Below are 27,492 nucleotides of genomic sequence, written 5' to 3'. Positions count from 1 at the left end.
TTGAAGAAAATGTATGGCACTGTTTTGTTTTATGTGTACTTTATACACTTTATAGGTAAGTTACTCGTCTATTTTATGTGGTCAGTTCTGTATTTTAGATAACTATAAGATATTGTTAAAATCAGTCAGGATATTCATGTATTAGATTATTAAAACATACTATATTTTTTAATTTAGTTCTAAAAGATCTAATTTCAAAGGTATTCAATATTAAAATAAGTAAACATCGGTGGGTGTCTTTAGAAAGATTTAGTTTTAAAAAGCTTTACAACTACAAATCTAAAGTTACTTCAGGGCTTTAAATATTAAGTACATATTCCTGTGTTTTCCAGGTGTATTCAGTGGTGAGACTGGCGAAATATTAGTGACTGAGGGAGATTCGGTCACTCTGCACACTGATGTTACTGAAATAAAGGGGATGATGATCTAAATTGGATGTTTGGACCTCAAGAAGCTCTCATTGCTTTAGTGAACCTAGCGAAGCCAAAGTTTGATACATATGATGGTGATGATGGGAAATTTAGAGACAGGCTAATGTTGGACTACAAGACTGGATCTCTCACCATCAAAAACATCCAAACCCGCCACTCTGGACTTTATAAACTACAAATCATCAGTAATAAGGTCTCAACCAAGACTTTCAGAGTTACTGTGTTTGGTGAGTAGAGAAATACACTTGTGGGCTGATATATTAAATGGGTGTCATAATTATGCATATGCCTATGAATAATAGGATAATTGCCATAAAACATTTTAAATGTATTTAATTATTTTTTAAATATTTTATTATCACAATAAACGCTCTCTCAACTAGAGGTAGACCGATATATTGGTTTTACCGATTAATCGGTGCTGATATTGGTTATCAGTATTTTTCCACTACCTTAGTTATCTGTATCGGCAAAATCCACTATCGGTTCGACCTCTAATCTCAACACATTTATCACTGACAAATAAAGCAGCTTTCTTGTTAACGGTTCATTTAATTTATTCTTCCAGCTGATCTGCCCATTCCTGCCATTACAAGTTACTGTCCAGACAGTCCTTCATCATCTGAAAGTTCATCTAAATGTGTGTTGGTGTGTTCAGTGGTGAATGTGACACAGGTGACTCTCTCCTGGTACAAAGGAAACCGTTTACTGAACAACATCAATGCCTCTGATATCACCACCGATCTCTCTCTACCTCTGGAGGTGGATTATAAGGAGAACAACATCTACAGCTGTGTGATCAACAATCCCATCAGACACCAGACTAAACATCTCAACATTACCGATCTTTGTCGGCCATGTTCAGGTAGGCCTACTATAGGTCAACAGTGATATTGGTGTTTCTTTTGTACGCAGTGAGACTTCTAGTGAAATACACTGTACTGAGCTACAGAGTGGTCTGCTTGATTCATAAACACTGGACTAAGATCAAATATGGTACTGACAGTGTCAGCCAATGCTAGTTTCACGATTCAAATTCACCAAACGAATCGTTCAGACCAACAAAGGCTGTTTCCGAAAAGCATTGCAAGCTTAAGTTGATCATAGAGATCAGTGCCAGTGAAGTAAATGAAACTTAAGGGTTTGGGTCGTTATTGACATGCTTATTAATTGTATCCCCTAACCCAAACCCCTTATCTAAAGCTACGTCTACATTAATCCGGATACATTTGAAAATGGCGTTTTCATTTCAAAACACTCTCCATCCACACTAGTGTTTTCCAAAAGTTCCTCATCCACACTGAAACCCATGAAAACGCTTAAATGGAAATGGTAAATGGTCTGCACTTATATAGCGCCTTTTTAACCTTAGCGGTATTCAAAGCGCTTTACACTGCGTCTCATTCACCCATTCACACACAAATTCACACACCAATGACAGCAGAGCTACCATGCAAGGTGCTAGCCTGCCATTGGGAGTAACTTGGGGTTCAGTGTCTTGCCCAATCGACACTTCGGCATGTGGAGTCATGTGGGCGCCAACCCTTCGATTAGTGGCTGACCCACTCTACCACCTGAGCCACAGCCGCCCCGTAAATCATGTTACTGCGCATGTGGAAAATCCCCGCTGCCTTTACGATATATGCGATTGTCCTCGTTTTCCATCGCCAGACACCAATTCCGAGTGGACTTCCCTTCACCTTTGAAGAACGCAATTGGATGGTTGTACAAACTAACATTTATTTTTTAACAACGCAATCAAAGTGAGTATCAGGCACAACAGAGCCGCTATAACACGGGCCGCCATCTTGATTGTTTTGATTTGATAGATCACATGACTAAAAATGCGTCATCATTTTCCAAAGCGTCTGTTTTCACAGTCCACACTACAACGCGAAAACAGCATTTTCAAATGTGTCCACTTTGGAGTGCGTTTTCAAAAAGCTAAATTTTCGTGGACAAAAACGCTGTCCCAAAACGGAGAGAAAAAGATACGTTTTCAAACGATTAGTGTGGACTAGGCCTAAATCTTACCATAAAGTACACCCCCTTACTGTGATTTGAAGCGTAAAGATCATTTACTGTATCGTGGAAGAGGGTATTATGACGTTTTCACGATTAAGCCAACACGGACGAATTCTTACGACTTCTCCATGAGACTCAATTCGATTCAGAAGAATCGATTAATTCGCGAATCTGACATCGCTATCACCGAGCCGCTTTTTACATTTGCAGCCATGTTTTTTTTTTCCGCTGTGTGCGGTCGCAAACGTAACGAAACGATAAACATAAATGTTTCTGAGAAAAACTATACATTTCCTCTTTAAAGAGAAATGTTCAAAGTACCGACTAAACACACATCTCTGTTATTCTCTATTTTTCCAGCTCGTCTGCCGGTTCCTGTGATCATCAGAGACTCTTCACTATATTCTTCAAGCTCTAAATGTGTGTTGGTGTGTTCAGTGGTGAATGTGACACAGGCGACTCTCTCCTGGTACAAAGGAAACAGTTTATTGTCTTCCATCAGTGTGTCTGGTCTCAACAGAAGTCTCTCTCTGGAAGTGGAATATCAGGACAACAGTATCTACAGCTGTGTGATCAACAATCCCATCAGAAATCAGACTAAACATCTCGACATCACTGAAGTCTGTCAGCCGTGTTCAGGTACAGCAGCGGTGATATTAGTGTTTATTATTTACTGATCTGTGTAGTATAATTTTTCAACTCCGACTATCAGCTCTGACATGTTTTAGAGCATTCAGTCTTTGTTATTTATGCAGTAAGTTTGTGAAACAGTGCTTGGCTTAATTTCCAGATTACTTGCACGCCTCATTTTCATCATTTTCTTTTTTCTTCAGACCGCATCCACTGTTGTGGTTACACTGAAGCTGTGATCCGATTGGTCATCTCTGCTCTGGTGGGCGTGGCTGCTGTTGCTGTACTCGTTTATGACGTTAAATCAAAAAAGGTTTATCAGGAGAGGAGAGCACAGAAATCATCGTCAAACATCAACCATGAAACCGCTGCATCTGTCGTCATTCTAACATCAGGACACTAGGGGACCAGATTATTAAGATGTCCTTTAGGTCTCTCAGGGTTAAAGGTGTATAAAAGGATACGTAGACTACATCTCATTCTGCCATTTATATTGGCCAGGAATTGTAAGAGTAGTATGGTAGGGTGCCATACCGACTATGGATTGGCCAATTTCTGTGGCATGCTGTCGACTGTACAAATAATATCAAAGTCCAACTTGATCCTGGCTGTGAACCAGACACACACACTCTCTGTTTAAATGTCGACTGAAGACCCAACTGGTTATTTCAGGCATACTCTTAACTTCTAATAGTGCAGCTCTCGCTTAAGGACACCCATTTTGTAAAATGTCCTATTAGATCATATTGACATCTGGTGGTCTTTTTAAGTAGCCTACATGCCATTTTAATTTAACCCTTGTGCATCAATGTTTTTTTTTAAAGACACTGAGAGGTCCTTAGAGGACAAAAGTGCCATAGAAATATGATATTAATATTATTTTCCACTTTCACTTTTAACCAACATCAGTCCTGATCATAACTACCAAATATTCATTAATTTTAACCCTTTAAATGCCGGTTTTACAACACATTTCTCAAGACACACATACAAACACACACACAATTTTAGCTGCATCATTTATTCAACTGTCCTGCAGTGCTTTATAATACAGAGAATAGGGGAAAAGCTTGTATTTGCTCCATAGGCTAAACATGAGAAACATGGCGCCATCTGGTGGCGAATATTAAAAAGGAAATGATGTAGCAAGGGCTCCAGAATGAAAGCAGAATATCATGTAATTAGTGATTTTATGCTTTAATGTCACTGGGATCAAATATTGCAGTTTTAATGTGTTCAATGGGGACATTTTTGTCCTTAAGTTCCTGAGTTTTGTGTGTACACAGTGTTTTATAGATGTAGGCCTACATCTACATTGGAACTGAGGTTGAAATAACAAAATTCCCCAAAAATACACACCTTGTGTATTTTTGTAAAAACAAAAACGAAAAACACAAAAATGTCCCGAAGGTCGCACAAGGTTTAAGTAAACCAGCTTAATGAAATGTATGAAGCTCCAAACATTGTTTACATACATTTGAAATGTGTTTTGTTTATTAGTGCATAGGGTATGAAAAGTGTTGTTGCACCAATTTCTTGTTACATGCATGGAAATGTCAGTGCTGCATAATGAAGTGTATTTTTTTTTCTGGTCCATTTTAAGTCTTATAAATAAACAAAAGTAACTTCCGGTAATTTCATACAAACAGAAGATTTATTGGATATCTATACGATTAAAGTATCTGTCATCTCGTCTTGCTCTGTTATGCTGTTATTAGCGTGTTAGCAATTGTTTTCATGATTTGTTTTTCTTTATTAGATATTCTAACATTGCAAATACTGTACCTTCTCTACTCGAACCTTGGACATCCATCCTGAGGATCACTCCGGCCCAATGGCGTTCCATGAGGGACTGTTCATGCCAGACATGGCTTGATGCATCAAACCGATTAAAGATTGCAATCATTTTAGCATTTTCTGATAATCATGCTCCTGTACACAGATCTATCCCTGATATCTTAAAACAGTCTTGATCATTAATGATGTGCATTATAATCTTTCCTATCACAAATCTAACATCTGTCAGTAGGCCTATAACGAGTCAATCCATTTTTATTTCCTCTTTACAATACAAATCGTTTCAAAGCAGCTTTACAGAAAATCATATCATCAGCTAAATAAAAGAAAGGGGAAAAACTGCCACGCAGACTATCATGACCAAAAACAAACATTTAAATTGAATGGAGGGACCTTTATATTATTTACTCACCAATACTGTGAACAGAGAATGTTTAGCAGAGACGGGCCACTTCTAGTAAAATTAATGGGAGAATTTTGAACGCTCAAACGTTGAGCTCTGAGCGCCCAACGGTCAACGGATGTAGAAAGTTATTCCCGCCTTACAGTTAAAAGAGCCAATCACCTTTTAGATAAAGACATCACCTGTCAATCAACTCTAGAACGTGCGTGCGCATTAGCTATAAAAGTAGAGAAAAGTGCGTTTTTTAGCTTAATATGAGGTACAGAATCACAAAATATGACACCAGTATCGTCAGATTTTATGCTGATTTGAAATATGTTCTTTGATCATAATCTTGAGCATCCGTTTTTGAGATTTTGGTCTTTCTCCATTCATGAAGATATTAGCTGCACTGTCGTGACTGGAAATAACATCCCGAGAGCGTCCCAAAGATGGCCGACAGTGGACTGACTCACTAGAGACACTTTGCTGTTGTTCACTCGTTCACTCGATCTTTCAATATGGATTAAATCGATATTTTAACTAATTTTAAGTCTTCGCCTGTTGTTAATCGCAAACAAGCTTGATGACACACTAATATGATACTGAAAGCTCATTGGTTTGTAAAATAAGATTGGTTAACTGCGGAAGGACTCATGGGAACCGGATAACTGTTCAACCGATTCAGTCAGACGACTCTTATGAACCAGTTCTTTTTGATGGATGAAAAACCAAAAAGAACCGGTTCATAAGAGTCGTTTAATGTAGATTGAGATTGAGATTAATGTAGTCTGATTCACAAGCAAATGATTCTTTTGAGCTGGTTATTTTCTAGTTAATCAGCAGTTTTATTAAATTCTGAATACAACAACTGAATTAAATCAGAGTTAAACTAGACTGGCTGATCATATGACAATATAAAGACAATTTGATCAGTAATATTTAAAAAAAAATTAAAGTACATGACTGAATGTACAGAATATTACCACACTTGTGTATGTGTGTGTGTATTATATATATATAGGAGATATATGTGGTCAGCTATGGTCATTTGTGAAGCAGCTTGAAATGAACAAATATTAATTCAAAATGTAAAAATCTAAATTTTGGCAAATTTTGGCTGTTTTCCCAATTTGTTCAATTAAACTACTTTAAAAAAACACATATATTTTTAATGTTTTTTATTTTTTTTTATTTTATGGTTTCATTTTTTCTTTTAGTACTTTAAAGAAATACATATTTGGAAAAACAATAAAACTGTATTTACTGCCCTTTTTTGAGAGATATACATTTAATCCAATAATTGGTCCTCATATGTATTGAAAAAAAAATTATAATATATATTATAAATTATATATATATATTATTTTTTTTGCTTTTTCCCCAACTTGAACTTGACTACTCTGGAAATGTGGTATTAAATCATATAATAATTATATTTTAATCATGTAATGTTTTAAAATGAACAGATAGAAGCAAACACTATAATCTATACAAAATATAAAGTTAATATAGATTAAAATGACTTGAAACCTGTCTAAATTTAAGGTATTATTAATCTAAATAATACGATTTAAATAACAAATGATCTAAAGAGAGTTATAAGGTGACAAACCAGAGGAGAAACAATCACTTTTAAACCTTTATTTTAATTAAAGGAGTAATTACAGGTCAGATTAATAAAGCATCACTGATCAACACAACTCAAAAGAACGCACACATTTAAAACCGTGAAATTAGAGGTCATAAAAGTCCAAAAATAATCCATACATGAACACACACACAAACGTGTAAATATGTGTGAAGCCGGTTCTTCAGTGTTCAACTGAACCCTTGCCTTTCCTCATGTGGGGATCTTCATTAGTAAACATATAAACAGTTCATGGTGTAAACCGAAGCGTTCATAGATGTTTCTCTATTCCAGAGCTGATGTCTGCTGATATCTGCTGCTGCTGGAACAGTTCTGATGTTCTGGATCTGCAACAACAACAACAGAAAAACAGGTCATGAGTTTAAATATTCCCTAAAAAGCGAATGCATTTGTAGACATATCAAACCTGTTTAATGGCAGATTATGGGTGGGTTCTGATGGGTTTGCTACATTAAACGATGGACATGTCTTTTGCATGTGGACGGACTCCATGTGACTGATTATTACATCACAGAGACCTTCACTTTCATTGCAGCTTTTTCTCCATGCAATGAAAGTGGATTATAATAAAGGCTTTATATCTCCTTTATTGTGACGTCTCTCGTTTTGTTTCACTGCATGTTTGCAGACATGTCCTCCTGGACGACCACCTACTTTATCATCTGAACGCAAATCAAACACCGAGCTGCTGTTCTGCCCAGCGAGAAACACCCTGATCAAGACACTCCTTTGATTGACTGCCTTTACTCGCCGGGATCAAGTTCAGTTTCCTTGTCCTGGCACACAAGACAATTAACTGACAAGCTTCCCCTTTGACAGCACTAAGATATGTTCAACGCAGACAATCGCAATTTGTTTCTAGGACTGACACGCCACACTGTTATTTGCACACTCTGTTTGGATTTGATTTATTTGTTCATTTTTGGCCATATCTACTTTTGTTGCTATGGTTTGAAATGTGATTATAATTTGATTTTTAGAGGTCTGTTGCAGTCTGAAGAAGAGTGATGAATGAGGTTATGTGCACTCAGTGGCAGGTTCACAGATTTGGCCATACAATGGATGGATTTGAGATACAAGGTCTCCTCAATCACTTTTGTTGTTTGTTGTGCATCTCATGAGTTCAGCACCAGTCAAACACCATGTTTATGGATCAATGATTTGACGCTCATTTTTCTGGAGACAGTAAACGTAAAATAATAAATAACTAAATGTCTCATTACAAGCTGAAATTCCTGAAAAAATGTATGTTGGCAAAACTAGTTGGGAATAATCTTTTATTGTTTCGTTAAAAAAGCAGTGAAACGATTTTTCTCACAAATCTGGAACGTCCAAATTCACTCTAAGTCCTCATGGTGGTTTAGTGACTCGCCTCAATCCGGGTGGTGGAGGACGAATCTCAGTTGCCTCCGCGTCTGAGACCGTCAATCCGCGCATCTTATCACGTGACTTGTTGAGCACGTTACCATGGAGACGTAGCGCGAGTGGAGGATTCACACTACTCTCCACGATCCACACACAACTCACCACACGCCCCACCAAGAGCGAGAACCACATTATAGCGACCACGAGGAGGTTACCCCATGTGACTCTACCCTCCCTAGCAACCGGGCCAATTTGGTTGCTAAGGAGACCTAACTGGAGTCACTTCGGAACACCCTGGATTCAAACTCGTGACTCCAGGTGTGATACTCAGCGTCAATACTCGCTGAGATACACAGACCCCCCCACCCCAAATTAGTCAGGTGGATTAACCAACATGCAGTCATAGCCATTCTCTTGTCATGTGAGGAATAAAACATAAAACAATGATGCCTTATAACTCAAACCTCATGGCTGTATGTGAAGGTATTTTTAGATATTTTGACATTTTTAGGTCAAACGGATTAACTCTTATGTGATATACATGGCTCAAATAATCATGATATTGACTTTTTCAACTTTTAGTTTTTAATGAATGAATATGTGTGTACACTTGTGTATTCAAGGTGTTCAAAACGTGTTTTTTAAGCCTTTAATGTATTTAATGCAATCCACCAGCTTAGAAACTGTAAATGTGCATCTGGTCTGAAGAAAACGTAAAGCTTTGTGTCTTCTGCGTGAAGCCAAGTGGAGAGATTCATGTAATTTAAACGGATAGTTCAGCCAAAAAAATGTCTCATTATTTACTCATCCTTTCTGTCTTCACCAGATCACATTTGAAGTGTAAATATTACTGGGTAAGTCCACACAGGATGCTTATAAATTGCATTAAATGTGTTCAAAAGAGCCGTATGTTAAAATGTGTTTGTTATGGATCATTGTTGACGGATGCATATGCATTACATGTATGGAGTTTGACCACGTTGTGTGCACACATGTGAGGACTAGATATGTCAATTTAGTATTAATCATGTCTCCCTTTAATCTCACTTTAATCATTAATAGCCCAGAGTGTCTTCCAGTTTAGTGAATAAGTGTTATATGTGTTATATGTGATAATGATATTCTTTTAAACGGTTATACGTGTCCTTAAAGTCAGGTTAAAAATGCATAATATGTTTTAAATGATTTAAGCAAGTTCTTAAATGTATAAAATGCTGTGAATGATATAAACTTATATTAAATATGTGTTGAAGAATATGGGTAGGCTATGCCCTGTTTGTTTAATTTTAGTATTTCATTGTACAGCATTTCATTTTGTTGTATTTTCTTTATTCTTATATATATATATATATACAATACGACCGCTGTTTTTTTAATTATTCTTTTTTTATATTACTTTTTTTACAGCCATCTGAATAAAACCCCAAAAGATATTTTTGTGTCCATGTTGATTATTTTCAACATACCAGCCTCATGCATAATAGTCAAAGCTTATGTTTACTGCTAATATCACCCACAGGGAGTATGTAAGGAAAATAACAAAGGACCTAACACTGAGTCTTGTGGCACACCATACATTTCCTGTATTATGTCGGACAGCTGTTCATTTACACAGAGTGATAGATCTCAATAGGTGGTCTCTTGTGCAAGCTAGCACCTGTCCACAAATATCAGCCTGATTTTCAAGTTCGCCCAAAAGAATGACATAGGGTTAAAAGGCTTATGTTTATAAATAGATACAGTCCCAGTCTGGGGCTAAAAATAAGTCGCTTGTTGCTCTGACAAGTCCCGCTTCAAAAATACGCTGGAGCATAAAACCTGATTGAAATTCTTCGTGAGCAATTTCAATGCAAGAAAGAGCGTCGCTAGGTGGACACTGCTTTTTCTAATATATTGACACAAACTGAAGATTCGAAATAGACTGTTATATAGTTATTCATTTAATTTGTAAGACTTATATATATTAGCCGTTTTACACATTTCAGTTCGAAAATGGATGGATCCTCTAAACTTAGGGAGGAATATATCTTTCAGTAAGGGTTCAGAAATCACAGGACACCCCTCTTTTAATAGTTACAGTATATAATGTGTTAAAATGAGTTAATTCTACCCATCTCGTAGGTTGATTCGACCAATTAGCTAAAGAAATGTGTGCGGTTTATATTTGGAGGCTGTAACGGGATATCAGGTTCCATTAAAGTTTGGTGTTTTCTTACTGTTCTGGCAATTTGCAAAAGATTACGATAATTAGATGTCTTCGGTAATATCGCACAACCTTTAGCCGGCTTCCCCACATACAGGCCTAGATCCCAGAGGTGTGCTAGTTTCTAAAATATTCAAGAGACTCATTTTAAAATACTTTACCATTCTAATGAGTTTTTATGATTGTAATAATCGGTTTACTCATGGTCCATTTGTCTTAGTGGCCCAGGCTGCCTACAGGTCTGGTTCAAATGTCACAGGTGCAAGTGATGGGGGGTTTGGGGGGGGTGTTGGATGTGCATCCATGGCTTTTACACTGTAGGTGGCGTTATGAGTCTATTACATCTCGTGTCACGTTACCTGGTAGACGCAAGATTCAGCCATTTCGACCAAGTGGTCTGCGGCTCTTCAGTCTCAAGAAACAATTTGCAGCGCGGACGTCTTTGGAAGCAAATCTTCGGCAAATCTCAGTCGGCATAAAGCCTCTATATCAATCTTTTAAAAAATTATATTCATAATAATTGACGCTATTTGTCGGTTTGGGTGCGGTCCAGAACCGACAACACAACGGATATTTATTGCTAAAATTTTCATCTTTATTAAAGTCGGATTTTACCCAACTCTACAATCAATACGAAGAACATGTATCTGAACCTACTTTTCCTAATATTCGTGAACGGTAAGTGGTGAATTATTATTTATAACTATAACACTTTCGATTTTATTTACCAGAACCGGAAATGGACCATGCTTATTGGCTTTATACGCATATTTTGCCATTCTGTGATTTTCCGAACATACTCATATTGATTGTTTTTATTTTTATTTTGGGCAGAGAGTGGAAAACAGTATTTTGGTCTTTATTTTAGGCTGTACAGCTTCATGGTTAAGCCTCGCACAACATCGTTTGCCAAGTTCAGGCCTTGCGATAATTATTATCAGATCGATGAATTCGTGTCGCACAATTATGTTACATCGGAATGCTCTTTTTGGAGGATTTTACTATTCAAAAATATGGAAATGTGTTTATTCGATATTTCATTGTTGCATTTTTGCGAGTTTTTAATCGTCGACCCTCCAGACATAGGCCTTGTAATTTGTGTTTTGCTGATGCGTTTATATTTGCGTGCATATTTTATATATTGACAATTTTGTATTGGATGTGTTTTGGATGTCTTGATATTGGATGCCAGTTTCTTGAAGAAAGGTTGTCACGACTGTCCTTGAAAAGGACGTTCCCATCGTTCTCATTGTTTTATGTCATATTGTATTTTCTGATGTTTCTGATATTTTTGTTCTGATTGTTTCAATTGTCCAGTTTAATAACTGTACCCCATTTTTTGTCTTATATATCTTGGTTGATTAAAATCAATTGACAGCTCATAAATCTAATACATGTCCATGCATGGTATCGTGAGTCATTGGATTGTATGTATCAGTGGATGATGCAGCGTTGTTAAATATTCATTTTTTAAATACGGCTTATTATTTTAAAGGATATTTTGGGTTATATACAGCGTAAGCGACAGATAGTATAGTGTACCACCGAAAAATCAATTTAGAATAACAATAAATGCTTTAGCAGGATTTGTACAAATCCATAAAGACTGATGTAATACCAACATTGTCCATGCAAAGCTATATCTAATCTCAGAAATGCAGTTAACATGTAGAAGCCTGGGCACTTTTGCCTGGTAACTGGGCAAAGACACTTGGAAGGTTTGTGAGGCATAGGCTTTATTTATGGTAGGGACATTTTGGATATATCCCCACTCATTTTTGTCACGATTTTGTCCCCAGCATGTAAAGCCGTTCTTCTGTTGAAAAGGGGAACAAAGATTTATACAATGCAGCAACATTTCAATTCTGTTAATTTCCTGTTATGAGTAGCAATGGCACTGAAATGTGAAGTTTGTCACGTTTAACGTTGTTTGTCATTAGTTGAGTATTCTTGCATATAGAGCATCAATGATTTACTTACACAGATCTCAGAGTGCACTGCAGTTGTCTAGTGCATACCTGTGGCCTACTATCTGTACCAGGAAATAACAAAATAAAATGCCACCAAATGTGCCCCCACTTCCAATATACATAACAGTTATTCTCATTCATTTACATAACCCATATTGTTTGCGGTTGACCATTTTAAACTACCATGTTATGTGCCAATCAAACTGTCAATATCAAAGAGAAATGATCAGTGACCTTGTTAAAAACAAATATTAGCCGTTAGTTTCTAACAATGGGATTCTTGAGAAGAATACGCAGAGTTGCAGATGCTACACACAGAGAGGAACAGCACAATGTTTGACAGGTGTAACCACATTTTTTCTAGAGCCGGTTGCACCACCTATGCATAACTTACTATTTTGATTAGTTTTACTGTAAATATGCACTAAGATACCAGTTCCACACTACTGAATATATGAGCATTGCAACATTTGATTTAGGTGAAATGTAACCCTATATGTAACTAAATATTCACAGAAGCCATACAGATGCATGGCTTCCCAACACTTTTGTTTATAAATTTAAAGGCTTGACCAATCAATGCAAACGGAGATATCTGCCTGACTATAAAATGGTTTTGGGAAGCACACAACATACTAGCTAAAATTATCTCATTATACAATTACCTTGATGTCATTCTATATGTGTATGATTTTCTTTCTAAGGCAGAACACAAATAAAGATATTTAGAAGATGATGGAGCTCTGTCAGGTCCTTATAATGCAAGTAAACGGGTGCCTGACAGTCCAAAAGTCACATTTAGGCAGCATAAAAGTAATCCACAAACAACGATTTAAAGTTAAACACGTTTTAATTGGGGGGCCTGGGAAGCTCAGTGAGTATTGATGCTGACTATCACCCCTGGAGTCGTGAGTTTGAATCCAGGGCGTGCCGAGTGACTCCAGCCAGGTCTCCTTAGCAACCAAATTGGCCCGGTTGCTAGGGAGGGTAGAGTCACATGGGCTAACCTCCTCGTGGTCACTATAATGCGGTTCTCGCTCTCGGAAATATGACGTTTGGACCGTCACGCACCCATTTACTTGCATTATAAGGACCTGACAGAGCTCTGTATTCTTCAAAAATCATTTTAAGAACTGGTGGTGCAACTAAATTAAGTGCTGACTAACTAGTTACAAACTAACTAGTACTGTAGTTACTAAGCCCTTTGAACTTTATGCCAGAACTGAAGTGTTAAACGTTTCCTCATAAATTCAACGTGACTAGACGGGACATGTTTCAGAATGCAGAATAGGTGTTGTTGATATGTAAATGTGCACAGGCATGTGTCAATGATTTTGGGTTCTCACTTGCAGTGCAATATGGACTAATTTAGCGATTTTTATTTATTTTTATTGATATTGCGATTTTATTTGTGATTATGGCAAAATATATATATAGTTTTTATTTCATGTAAAAAAAATATATATATATATATATATATATGTGTTCAAAATGTCTTTGTGTTAGTCATATATGATATCATCATTTATTTAACTTTTAGTTTTTCCTTATTTACCTTCCCGATTTCTGTTTGGTTCTCTCACTGGTACCATTTTTAAGCACTGCATTCTGATTAGTGAGATCTTGTCAGTGCGTGCAAGATGTGCAGAAATCAGAATGGCACATTAAACATCACAGAATTCTGAGTAAATAAATGAATTGCACCTTGCAGAGGTTTTTTAAATTGCACATGCTCTTATCACGATTGTATTGCGATTTGCAATTAATTGCGCAGCTCTACACCTAACCCCACCCTTAAGACTAAACCTAACCTATTTTCAACAATGCATATGTTTTGCACATTAGCTCATCTATTCTTCTCATCTAAACATTTATTTTTGTCCATATTACAGAGCTCTATTTAGTTGCTATATAATATCTATATAATAGTGTATTGCAACTAAAATGATTGTTAATACAAATGTATCTGCCTGTTAGAACTCCAATCTCCAGATATATACATCACATGGGTTATTTTTGGAGTGGTATGTCGGCAAGGCTATAGTGTGCTGAGGCGTACCAGCTTACATGCCATAAATAGCTTACATGTTGGAACAGTACAGGAATTTTACTCAGCAACATTGGCAGAACTTTGTTATTCTTGGTCAAAGCCCTTGTCATGTTGTGACATCACAGCCAGCCAGTTGGAGCTTGTCCTGTCCCCACATGTTATATAGACCGCTTTACCGATCAAATAACACATCACTGAGCTCACAGGCATACTGTAATGCAAGGGTGCTCATTACATCGATCACAAGACAACCACTGGTCGATCTCTTTAACAGGTCAAATGGTAAAGGGAGTAGAGGGAGAATCTGCTCAAATAACTAAATTCTTAAAAATGTTTTTTTATGGGGGTCTGGGTTGCTCAGCAAGTATTGACACTGACTATCACCCCTGGAGTCGCGAGTTTTAGTGACTCCAGACAGATCTCCTAAGTAACCAAATTGTCCCAGTTGCTAGGGAGGATCGAGTCACATGGGGTAACCTCCTCATGGTGGTGATTAGTGGTTCTCGCTCTCAATGGGGCGTGTGGTGAGTTGTGTGTGGATCGTGGAGAGTAGCATGAGCCTCCAAATGCTGTGAGTCTCCACGGTGTCATGCACAACGAGTCACGTGATAAGATACGCGGATTGACGGTCTCAGAAGCGGAGGCAACTGAGACTTGTCCTCCGCCACCCGGATTGAGGAGAGTAACCGCACCACCACGAGGACCTACCAAGTAGTGGGAATTGTGCATTATAAACTGAAAGAAAAGGGGATAAAAACAAATGATAAAAACGCAGATTTCCAAAACATAGGATGGCAGGAGAAGACTCATTCATATTTATGAGGAAAGCTCTACCTGATTGGTTACAGTTATGATTAGGGGTAGGGCTATATTTTCTCAGAACAATCAGGTAGCACTTTCCTGATAAATAATACTGACTTGTCCAATCAGGTATCGCTTTCCTCGTGAATGTAAATGACTCTTCCCCTGCCATACTACATTTCAAATACTCTCACTATCTGACAGATGGCTTCTTTGTGTATGTGTGTGTGGGCATGTGTGAGTGAAAGTGTGTGTGGGCATGTGTGAGTGAGAGTGTGTGTGGGCATGTGTGAGTGAGAGTGTGTGTGGGCATGTGTGAGTGAGAGCGTGCATGTGTGGTGCGAGGACACACATAATGCGGATATGGGGCTGTGTGATAGTCAGTTTAAATACATTTCAAAATGCCAGTTATGTTACTGTTATAGCATTATGAAAAAGTAGATCTCATGCCGTGAAAGTGTGAGCACCTCTGCTGCAATATATATAAAAACTTAAATGGATTCCAGTCTAAAAGATGATTGTTGTCGTAGAAAAAGTAGCAATATAGAAACAACCCAGATCTGAAGTGTGAGTGCATTACATTTGCACAACAGGAACCCTATTGCTTTTGTTTTAGCTCACATCCTGTTAGTTTTTCCTTCCTTTAAAGTTCATGGGTTGGTCCCAATTCATACCCAATACTCAAATAAGTGTAGAGATGTCTGCCTGGCACTAGGTGGATCAATAGAAGGTGATCTTACACTTTATACTCTGTATGGGCTAGAATCAAAATTCTATTTTACTGGATCCTTTCAGTCATTTCAGTAATTTTTATTTAGGAAAAAACGATTTACCGTAGCTTGTCATCTGTTGGATTCACAAAGAACTTGGTGTAACCTATATTGTGATGATGCTCACGACAAATTGACCTATAAGGGATGCACCGATAGCACTTTTTCTCTTCCGATATCTAATATCTCAGTATCGGCCAATACCGATCCGATACCAGTGTTTTTGTTTTTTCATAATCAGTTTAGAATATCTATACCTCACTGAGTGATGCTAATTATATGTGAAGAAACACAAACCTCTATTTACACATTATTTCAAGTAAGATATTTCAATTGTAAGATATCAGTTCACTTTTCATTCAGTTATTTTTTGGAACTCATTAAACTTAAATATTGTTATCATTTGTAAACAAATAATAATAATAATACAAATTTATTATTGACTTATTATTGACTTTAAAACCCTTGCGCTTTTATTTTGACATTCTGAATTCTCCAGGACGTCCTGTATGTGTCTGTTTGTAGTTTAATTCGCTTCTTATTCAAATTCTGGTAAAATGCTCCTCCATAGCCGTTCTAAATACATGTTATAAGTGAACTATTGAGCATCTACATCTGAGATGTTGTTCGCGAGTAGCGCTCAAATATTGCGCACCGCTGTGAAGGCTAAAAATAGCCGCGAGTGTGTGTGAACAGAGTAGCACCATTCAATAACGCTCTGGCGCTGCACATTTATATTATATATTTACTTATTAAACATAACCTGTTGTGATTCACAGAGCTAACGCTTGAAAAAAATGCACGAGTCATATGAACTAATTCAGTGGTGTCGGACCGATACCCGATCCATCTAAAAATGTCAGTATCGGCGCTGATACCGATCCAGGTATCGGATCGGTGCATCCCTAGTTCCTATATGCATTTGTTATAATGAGGTTTAAACAATTTTGAAACATGCCAAATTTAATGTACACTTTTGGAATATTTTTGCACGAATTATTGATGGAACGATAAAAAAATTTCTCTTCTGATCCGATTCGATACCTGAACTCTCAGTATCGGCCGATCCGGTATTCTCAATCCCTGATATAAGAAAAATAAGAAAACGCAAAACTTTATTGTTAACTAGTCTGCAGGAAACATAACAGTAATTCCAGTGAAAGTCTTCAGTAGAAAAGAAGCCAGTTCACTTTACACATTTTAACTTGTAAATGTTTCAGATCTCTCTCTGTTATTTATTTACTTCATTTTTGTTTTATTATTACATCAATCCACTTTTCAGTTACACAGTAATTTTTGGAACCCAATTTGTTTTTATTGTAATTTCTTCTTATAATAATAATAATTTTATTATACATTTGTAATAGGCTTTTATTTTGAAAGTCCGGCACTGAGCGCTCCATGAAGTCTGTGTTTGAGCGTTTGATTGTAGGCTAATTCACGGTAGTGTAATACGTTTCTCATTCAATATCTGGTAAAATGCTTGTCCGGTGCCGTTCTCAGTGCATATTATAGGCGGACCGAACTATTGATCATCTACATCTGAGATGGAGTTTGTGTTAAGCGACCACATATTGCACTGAGCAGCGCATCACGAGCCTTTGCGCATGTTCATGTGTGCGTGTCGGCAGAGCGGCACTCGTTCAGTAAAGCGTGCTGCCAGAGACGTCTTCGCTGCAGTGGCTTAACCACGGGTGGGCTAGACTGGGACCACCCAAATCAGACCCAGGCCCACCCAGAATATTAGAGATTATTACTTTATGACTTTAAATATATATTTATAAAATAGTTTTAACAAAATCATAAATTCTGATTTCTGAAAGTGTGAAAGAACTGTTTGAATGCGCCGCTTCTCTGTTGTTAAGGAACATTTGGTAAAAATACATTTGGGCAAAAAAACTTGGCCCATGCATTTATTGAGGCCCACCCAAAAGTAATTTCCTGGCTACACCCAAGCTGTGCATGCTGACTGTATATTTATTATTAAATATGGCTGAAACGATTATTCGACGTTATCAACAATTGTCGACAAATTTCCGTTGTCAAATAGTTGTTTGATCTAATTTAACGTAACATTAAACTCTGCAATTCCTGACCGAGGAGAGGAAGAATTACACAGATCACAGTCCAGATGCACTCTAAACTTTCCAAAGAGCTTCAGATGATGTACACATAAGTAAATACAGAAGCACTCTCGTTATGGAATTAGCGGAGCCGGAGCTCTTTAAAGGAAACACCCCGGTGTTACATCATCAATGCAGTTATATTTAATGCGTTCTAGCTTTATTAAAGTTTAAATAATACGGAAGAGGATCATGTAAATAACTACAAACTCTGAAACTGGCATTTCTCTGTGCGGTCAGCACCTCTTCTATGAGTTGCTCGAAGTGTCCCGATCTAAGAGGAAGAGATTGAAACTGCATTCGGCTGATGCACACTCTGTCACGGGACGCTCATCTCTCGAGCGCACACGCTTAATGCAGCCAGACTATAACATGATGACTCTCGACTTATTGTAATATATGTGTCACGGTGTGTTTCTTATCATGACGTAAATTGTCAATACGCAGCTTTACTAATAAGAGTGAGTTTGTTTTTTTGCAACAAAATACGTTTTTGATTTGTTGTAGCTTGTTTTCCAATATAAAACTCATTTAAAACAATGTACATTTACTTTAGCAGCTGTACTACAGAAGAAAATATTGTTATCTGAGAATATTGAATGTAACATTAAAAATACAAATATTTAAAAATATCTAAAAATCCTTTAAAAAAGATGCATTGACCTGAGAAGCAGCATATCAGATATTTACACTTGCTTTTAGAGAATAGATCTTGAATATAAGAATATTTTGTCTTTACTGCACTTGCTGAAGTATAAGTGAAAAAATACACTTATATACAAAATACACTTATATTTAAGATACATTCTCTTAAAGCAAGTCTAAATATCTTATATGCTGCTTCAAGTAAATGTTTCTTATTTTAAGGATTTTTAGACAATTTTAAATGGAAAACAAGACAAAAATACTTGATAAGGATTTTTTTGCAGTGAATTTCTTTACTGAATTAAACTTCATAAAAATATTTTTCCCTTTAATTCAGTGAATGTCATTTAGATTATTTTTAAAAGATGATTTTGTCCTCTTTATTGTTAGTAAGCACATTTAATCCAACCTTTTAACTCGGGAACCTGCTGAATAATCTGATAAGAGCTAATGATTAATTGTTGAACTGATCAGCGAATAGCAATGATTGCCGAATAGGGTGAATAATTGTTAGTTGCAGCCCTATTATTAAACGCAGCCTTTTACAATTCACAAAGCTTTTGTATGACTGTAAGAGCCTGAATAAAATGCATGATATGGACTTCTTTAGTGGTGATTTCAAGGTTATTATTCTTTGAGCTTGACCGTAACGTCCATGACCAACATGCCTTATTAGATTTGGACGGGCTCCTCAGACCAATACCCGATCCGGGTAAAAACATCAGTATCGGACAGCATACCGATCCAGGTATCATATCGGTGCATCCCTGGCACAAATACCATAAAATTACATCTTTACAATTTTATGATATCACACAAATGTGTTACAAAATTAGACATCTCAAACTAAAAAAAATACATAATCCCACAGAAGTCTTGTAGGAGTTTGTGATAAAGGCTGCAAAAGCTCTTAGACTCTCTAACAAGGCATGAATGTACTTGCCTAAGACCTTTGGCTTTGCTGACATCCAACCCGACATAGACACTGGTGCCTTTAAACAATGACTGCTTTGTAGACCTCACTTAAATCACACCAATAAATCTTTCTTTAGATTAGCAACTGCAGATTAGAAATCCAACGTGCTCCAAGGGCAAAGTCCTTTGAAGGATCACCATTTTTTTGTTGGTCAGTTCAACAAAACTTAAACTTGAGATTGTAGTACTTTATTTACATTGCTTTGAAGTAATCAACATTTACTATTTGAAAAAAAATTCAAATAAATCATAACAAAGGTTCAACATTGTCTTTTATCATGTGGCTACTGTAAATTAGGATTATGTCAATCAGTGTATGAACTCTTCTCTAAAACTGTGGGTGAATTCCAATGGAAAGTGGTCATCCCTATGCCCTACTCGCTACAAAGGACAAAGCTCTTAATGTGGGCTCTCTAAAGAGAGCATGGCATTCCAGTTTGAACGTACCCTTCATTAAAGTCTTGTAAAATGGTACTTTGTGAAAAACAAGTATGCTTTCTTTTGTTTGGTACAACACTTCCCGACGTGCCTTTCAAGGGTGCAAAACTGCCGTTTGGAAACGCCCAATCATATGAATGCGTAGACGTCAGTGTCACGTGCAATCTGTTACTTTTGTCAGCGCTGGGAGCATGAACCAATCACAGTTTTCTAAGATCATTAGACAGGTTAAGCGAGTTAAAGGAGTCTTCTTTTTGAGCCGTTTGGCGCCACCATGTGGTGTACCCCGTTATTTAAGCGAATCAATACTTGCCGCCCAAAAGGGCGTCTGTCTACTCTGAAAGAAAGAAAATATAAACGTAAGGAGACAATAAACTTCCCTGTCTGTCCAAATGAAAGACATATCAGTGTGAATTACTGATCCATGTCAAATTAAAAGGATTAAACTGTAGCTCAATGATTGGCCTCAACTTCCTCAGTGAATTCAAATCATCCACCGTTTATATCCGATGACATTTTCTCTGACGTGGTTGACAATTCAAAACAGAAAGATATTTTTCTTACCCGTATTTTCAGGACTATCCGTCGCACCTGTAGCTCCAATACAATGAAAGATCCTTCAGTTTCAATTCTTAATAGTTTCTAAACATGTTCATGTCTTTATCTATATTTTATTTACCAAATATAAACCCATTACACCAATGTTTAACGCTCTGTATGGCGTTAAATCGAATCTTCAAACGTTATATGTAAGTCCCGTATCCTTTGGTTTATCGCGGGAAAATATCTTAATATATTTTGTAGCGCCTGTATGTTACACCCATGATCCAGTTTCTTGTTTCATTTTAATATCGTTGCTGCACAATCGCATAAGAGTTTCCGCATTCTGCCCGTCTTACTCGCCTCAGTCTCGCGATATTTCATTTAAAACTCTAATATGAAGCTCTACTTGTTGCATTTGTTTATGTGCGCCGTCATGACGTTATATATTGTGTCTCTTCCACTGTAATGTTATGACATCTATGAAGATCTACTGAAATGTGTCATTATTTTTGCCCATACAGACTGGCAATGCATGCCATTTATAGGCTGCATAATATTGTTTTCATATTAACTGATTTCATATTTCATACTAATAGTATAAAATATAGCAACATAGGCTATATTTAAAATGGCAAAGTGGTAGCTGTTTATTTTAATTGCGTGTATATTAAATTCTGTGTTATGCATACATACAGATATTTACACTGTATGTTCTTACTGACACTTGTACCCTAATGGAAAATCCAGCATAAGCTGGTAGCTGTGTTTTGGAATATGGTAGCTGGTTTCTAGTTGGTCATGAGCTGGTCCTAGCTAGGAGACAAGCTTAGAGAATCTACCAGTTTGTCATACCAACTCAAGTTGATTAAGCTGGTTTTTGGAATATGGTTGCTGTTTGCCAGCTTGAACCAGCTAAGGGCCATTTTAGGACCGGCTGAGGACCAGCTAAGGACCAGATGAGGACCATCTCAGGGCCATCTAAGACCAGCAAAGGACCAGCTTGACCAGTTTAGGACCACCTAAGGACCAGCTTGGACCATCTTAGGACCATCTCAGTACCAGATGAGGGCCATCTAAGTCCAGCTTGAACCAGCTAAGGACCAGCTTGACCAGTTTAGGACCATTTAGGACCACCTGAGGACTGGATTGGACCAGCTGAAGGACCATTTTAGGACTAGCTTGGACCAGCTAAGGACTAGCTCGAACCAGCATAGGGCCAACTAAGGACCAGCTTGGACAAACTTGGACCAGCTTAGACCAGCTACCATGTTCCAAAACACAGCTACCAGCTTAAGCTGAATTTTCCAGCAGGAAAATAAATCTTATCTTGATTTATGTTTGTTCTCTAGGTGTATTCGGTGTTGAGACGGTTGACATGAAGACACTGGAAGTAATGGAGGGAGATCCTGTCATGCTAGAAACTTGTCTCACCAATATACAGAAAGACGATGAGATAGAGTGGAAGTTTGGACCTAATGGTCCTGTCATAGCTAAGATCAAGGCCAACAATGCCTTATTATATGACACTGATGATATGATGTTTAAGGACCGACTCAATCTAGATGCTCAAACTGGAGATCTGACCATCAGGAACACCAGAATCAAACACTCTGGGATTTATGAACTAAAGATCTTCAATGGCACACACAACGTACAGAAGACATTCAGAGTCATCGTCATTGGTGAGTTCATTATTATTATTTTGTTTAAAAAGGACCCTAATGTGTTTAACACAAATTTGCACTTGTTTTAAAAATGTAAAATCAAAATGTCATTAATTTCAGTGTTGTGTTCTGTGTTTACATCACCATACATGGTGCGGGTCACCCCCTTCAACGTGTTTCACCATGACCTGCTGTGTTTCACTAAACGTTGAAGAAGAGTATCCTCCCGCTCATTGGCTGCCGCCTATGTAGATATGCACGTCTATGCTTAGTTAGTGTTGTTTGGTGATGCGAAGAGCAAAAAGAACACAAAGGAACTTCTTTATAATCGTGCTTTAGCAGCAGAAACGAAAGAGGTCCGAAGCAAGAAGACTTGCAAAAAATTAGAGTAAACATCGGTACGGAAAACACAAGGTGGAAAGATCTGATGACGATGAAAAACACGAGTAGCGATGCCGATACACAGTATTCATGGACATGCTAAATTTGATCATCAAAATCAATTTTAAACTTTCCTTTACCATGACATTCTGTATCACCAGATAATTGAGGTCTATTTCACACTTAGTTCTCTAATAAAGGTAATAAGGTGAAATGTAGACAGTCTCCAAAGATTATTGAAGTCTGTTTGCATGAATTCTGATGTTTGGTTTTTAGGCAAAGCAATTATATAATTTCGGACATTACCTCAAACGCGGACATTTTCCAGATGCAAATGATATTCCAGAGCTGACGGGGAGAGCAGAGATGATCATGCCGATCCACATCGATAGATGGGCTGCACAGCGTCTAACACCACTGTCGTTTCGATACTTAGTAGTGATGGGAATATCGGATAATTGAATCTTTGAGTCTCATTTAGCAAAATGAACGAATCTTTATTCAAGTCATTTCGTTCATTTGAGCAGAATTAAATTAAAAGGTTACATTTTCAATAGCCAACCCCCACCCCCCAACACGTCTACTTAGGCAAACTTTGATCATAGTCCCAATAAGGAAAAACTGATAATACAGAAAGATTAGTTCACCTCTGGAATCGTCTTGTCCAAGTCGTTCATTCTTTTTGTCACTGCATAGCGTATATGGCTGTCACGTGACAAAAGAACAAACGACTCGGACCAGAAGACTCGAGAGGTGAATTGATCATTTCTGTTTCCTACACAGCGCCTATGCGCATTTCATGTAACAAACAAACAGAGATTGCGCAATGCACATGCGCGGCCAACACAAAATTAACAAATCACTATCTGAGACTATCTTAAATCTTGACTAGTTCTTCTGAGTCACATAAAAGATTCATTCAAAATGAATGAATCGTTCATGAACGACCCATACACGAAGAAGAGCAATGCTAACACTAGCCAAAAAAACTACTGAATGCCCCTTTTAATATAAGTGCAAACTAGAATTGTAAAGAATATAATTTTATTGTATCTTTTTATCTGCATGCTTTTTCTATTTGCATTTCAGATGCGATTCCTAAGAAAGTGTCAGTAACAGAGGGCGATTCCGTCCCTCTCGTGCATGATATTACTGATATAGAGAAATATGATGTGATCGAGTGGATGTTTGGAGCTGAAGGCCCTGTCATCGCTGAAATTAATAAACAGAAAAGTAAGATCCCATCATATGATGGTGCTGATGGGACGTTTAGTGGCAGACTGCTACTGGACGTCCAGTCAGGATCTCTCACCATAACAGAAATCACATCCACTGACGCTGGACTTTATAAACTAAAGGTGTACGGCACAAACAGAGATGCCAAAGAAAGGAAATTCAGAGTTACTGTCAGTGGTGAGTAGATGTTATTACTGGCGACTAGGTGAATTGAACTGTGTCATTGACTTGAGATTCTTGAATAACAGTCTCTCTATATTCATTACAGCAGCGGGCCTGTCCACGGGTGTCATAGTGGTGATATCTGTTCTTGTAATTGGGCTTGTGTGTGTGGCTGCTGTTATTGTCTATCGCTGCAACACTTCAAACAGACACAACGGTAATTATTAACCACAAGTGATGTGACAAGGTAAATAATAGCTTCATGGTGCAGAGGTGGATTTGTAATATGTAAATGTTTATCATGGTATTTAGCATCTATATTGTTTACTTATTTTATCAGGGACAATACACAGTAATTAACATCATGTCCATGTAAATGTGACAAGTTTAGCCCAGATGGCTAATTTTACATATGCGTCCCAAATTTACCAGTTTGATTATGGAATGTGTGCTATATTCCAAATAGCAAACCATCATCATATTACTCTGCATTATTTCTGTATGCTGTGTGTAGTATTTTTAATTTGCGTGCACAGAATACCCGAATGCTGTTTATAAATAGTAAATAAATATAAACTTTCTGTAATTTTCAGCATGCTGTATATAATGTGTGTATGTGTATATATGCACAAACCTACACTGGCAGCCAACAGTTTGGAATAATGTACAGATTTGGCTTTTATGGAAAGAAATTGGTACTTTTATTCAGCAAAGTGGCATTCTTCAACTGATCACAATGTACTGTCAAGATATTAATAACATGAAAATTACTATTACAATTTAAAGAAAACTTAAACTACTTCAAAGAGTTCTCATCAAAAAATCCTCCATGTGCAGCAATGACAGCTTTATAGATCCTTGTTATTTCACCCCGCACTTCCTGTAGCACTTGACCTTTCACACCACACTTCCTGTAGCACTTGACCTTTCACACCACACTTCCTGTAGCACTTGACCTTTCACCCCGCACTTCCTGTAGCACTTGACCTTTCACACCACACTTCCTGTAGCACTTGACCTTTCACCCCACACTTCCTGTAGCACTTGACCTTTCACACCACACTTCCTGTAGCACTTGACCTTTCACCCCACACTTCCTGTAGCACTTGCCATAGATGTGACTGTCTTGTCGGGCACTTCTCACGTACCTTACAGTCTAGCTGATCCCACAAAAGCTCAATGGGGTGAAGATCCATAACACTCTTTTCCAATTATCTGTTGTCCAATGTCTGTTTCTTTGCCCACTCAAACCTTTTCTTTTTGTTTTTCTGTTTCAAAAGTGGCTTTTTCTTTGCAATTCATCCCATAAGAATCTTCTCTTTACTGTTGTACATGAAACTGGTGTTTGGTGGGTAGAATTCAATGAAGCTGTCAGCTGAGGACATGTGAGGTGTCTATTTCTCAAACTAGAGACTCTGATGTACTTATCCTCTTGTTTAGTTGCACATCTTCCACATCTGTTTCTGTCCTTGTTAGAGACAGTTGTGCTTTGTGTTTGAAGACTGTAGTTACACCTTTGTATGAAATCTAGCCTTCATTCCTCAAAACAATGATTGACTGATGAGTTTCTAGTGAAAGTTGTTTCTTTTTTGCCATTTTTGACCTAATATTGACCTTAAGACATGCCAGTCTATTGCAACTGTGCAACTCAAAAACAAACACAAAGACAATGTTCAGCCTCATTTAATGGGCCAAATATCTTTCAGCTGTGTTTGATATAATAGCAAGTGATTTTCTAGTATCAAATGATCAATTTAGCATGATTACTCAAGGATAAGGTGTTGGAGTGATGCTGCTGTCTAGATTTGATCAAAAATGACTTTTTTCAAATATGTTTTGACTATACATTGTGATCAGATGAATGCCACTTTTGTGAATTAAAGTACCAATTTCCTTCAGAAACAGCTAAATCTGTTCATTATTCCAAACTGTTTGCCGCCAGTATATATATACACACACACACACACATTGACAATAGAGCACAAAAACACAAAAATATTTGACTCTTTTCAACTTCTAATTATTTCTTTGTTTTCTTACAGATACCAGTGATGAGAAAGGGAAGGAGCTAAAGGAAAAGTTGAATGGAGGTTCAGATTAACAGTAGCACATGATTACTGTAGCACTATAAACATGACCAGTATAAAATCGGCTGCTGTATACTGTTATGAAATGGTACTTAACAAGGGTGAATTGCTTCTCTGGTATGATTGGGGAAACTGCTACACTATATGCTTTCATATAAGTAATGGAACAGATTTAAGTTTACATGCACTAGTTTATTTTAAACGTCTGTTTTTATTAATGTTACATACCGATTACTTGATCTGGCTCTTTGACTCTCAGCTTTCATATTATGGGACTATTGCAGGCTTTTAAGTTTTTATAAAATATGTAATTTGAAGGTTCATCTTAACAGATAAAGGATCTGTTTCTCATGTCTGTATTTCTCTGTGGATGTTCTCTACTGTAACTGAGACCAACAGCTGGAAAGGGTCGATGTTAAAGTCACTTCACAGTATGTTTCTGTGTCTCTAAAGAGAGCGCATGTATCAGATGCTTTAACAGACATTTATAGAGCATATAGAAATGCATGGTACTCCGTTCAAAAGCTTTTACTGAATGTTATAGGCTAGTTAGTGCCTAGATTTTGTGTTCAATCAAAGAATGACACTAAAACATGTTTAAAATCTGCCATCAGCTATGAATGTAATGTGAGATTTGAAATGTGAGCTCACTGAGTGACTGTTGCTCATCTGTTGTGATGTACTGCTGTTCTGCCCTCTAGTGGATAAAACATGATTAACCTTTTTTTTTTTTTCATGAATAGGCTAATATGATTGAGCTTATTTTTTAAGCCTTGAAATTAAATGCTTTTCGGCTGATTTTATTGGCTTTTTCTTTATCTTGTTATACAAGTCTCTGCTTGGGTATAATTGAAAAGCCTATGTCTTATTGTCTTGATGCCTTTGTTGTATATTTGGGAAATTTTAAAAATAAAAGATGGGAAAATGTATTAGCATATCAATCTTATTGTGTATATATGAGACATGCCATTTTGTTGCTGTTCAATTTCACCTCACCTGTACATACACATGTATGGGCCTATATGTGTTATCCCGACTGCACACAATGTTTGTGAAACGATAACTTCACTCGCGTGGTGTAGTGTCTACGTGACTCAAATATTTCCTTGAACATGCTGCAAATTCTTTTATTATCTTTTGCTTCCGTGTTCACATTTTTGTGC

The 27,492-nt window shown here is 37.2% G+C and overlaps 1 pseudogene; it reads left to right on the top strand.

The window, feature by feature from the left end:
- LOC127639458 (uncharacterized) lies at window positions 1–27,258 on the top strand (annotated as a pseudogene).
- The last annotated feature ends 234 nt before the right edge of the window (window positions 27,259–27,492 follow it).

Source organism: Xyrauchen texanus, chromosome 48, assembly GCF_025860055.1.
Source record: "Xyrauchen texanus isolate HMW12.3.18 chromosome 48, RBS_HiC_50CHRs, whole genome shotgun sequence".
Lineage (NCBI taxonomy): Eukaryota > Metazoa > Chordata > Actinopteri > Cypriniformes > Catostomidae > Xyrauchen > Xyrauchen texanus.
This window is presented reverse-complemented; position numbering and strand designations above follow the sequence as displayed.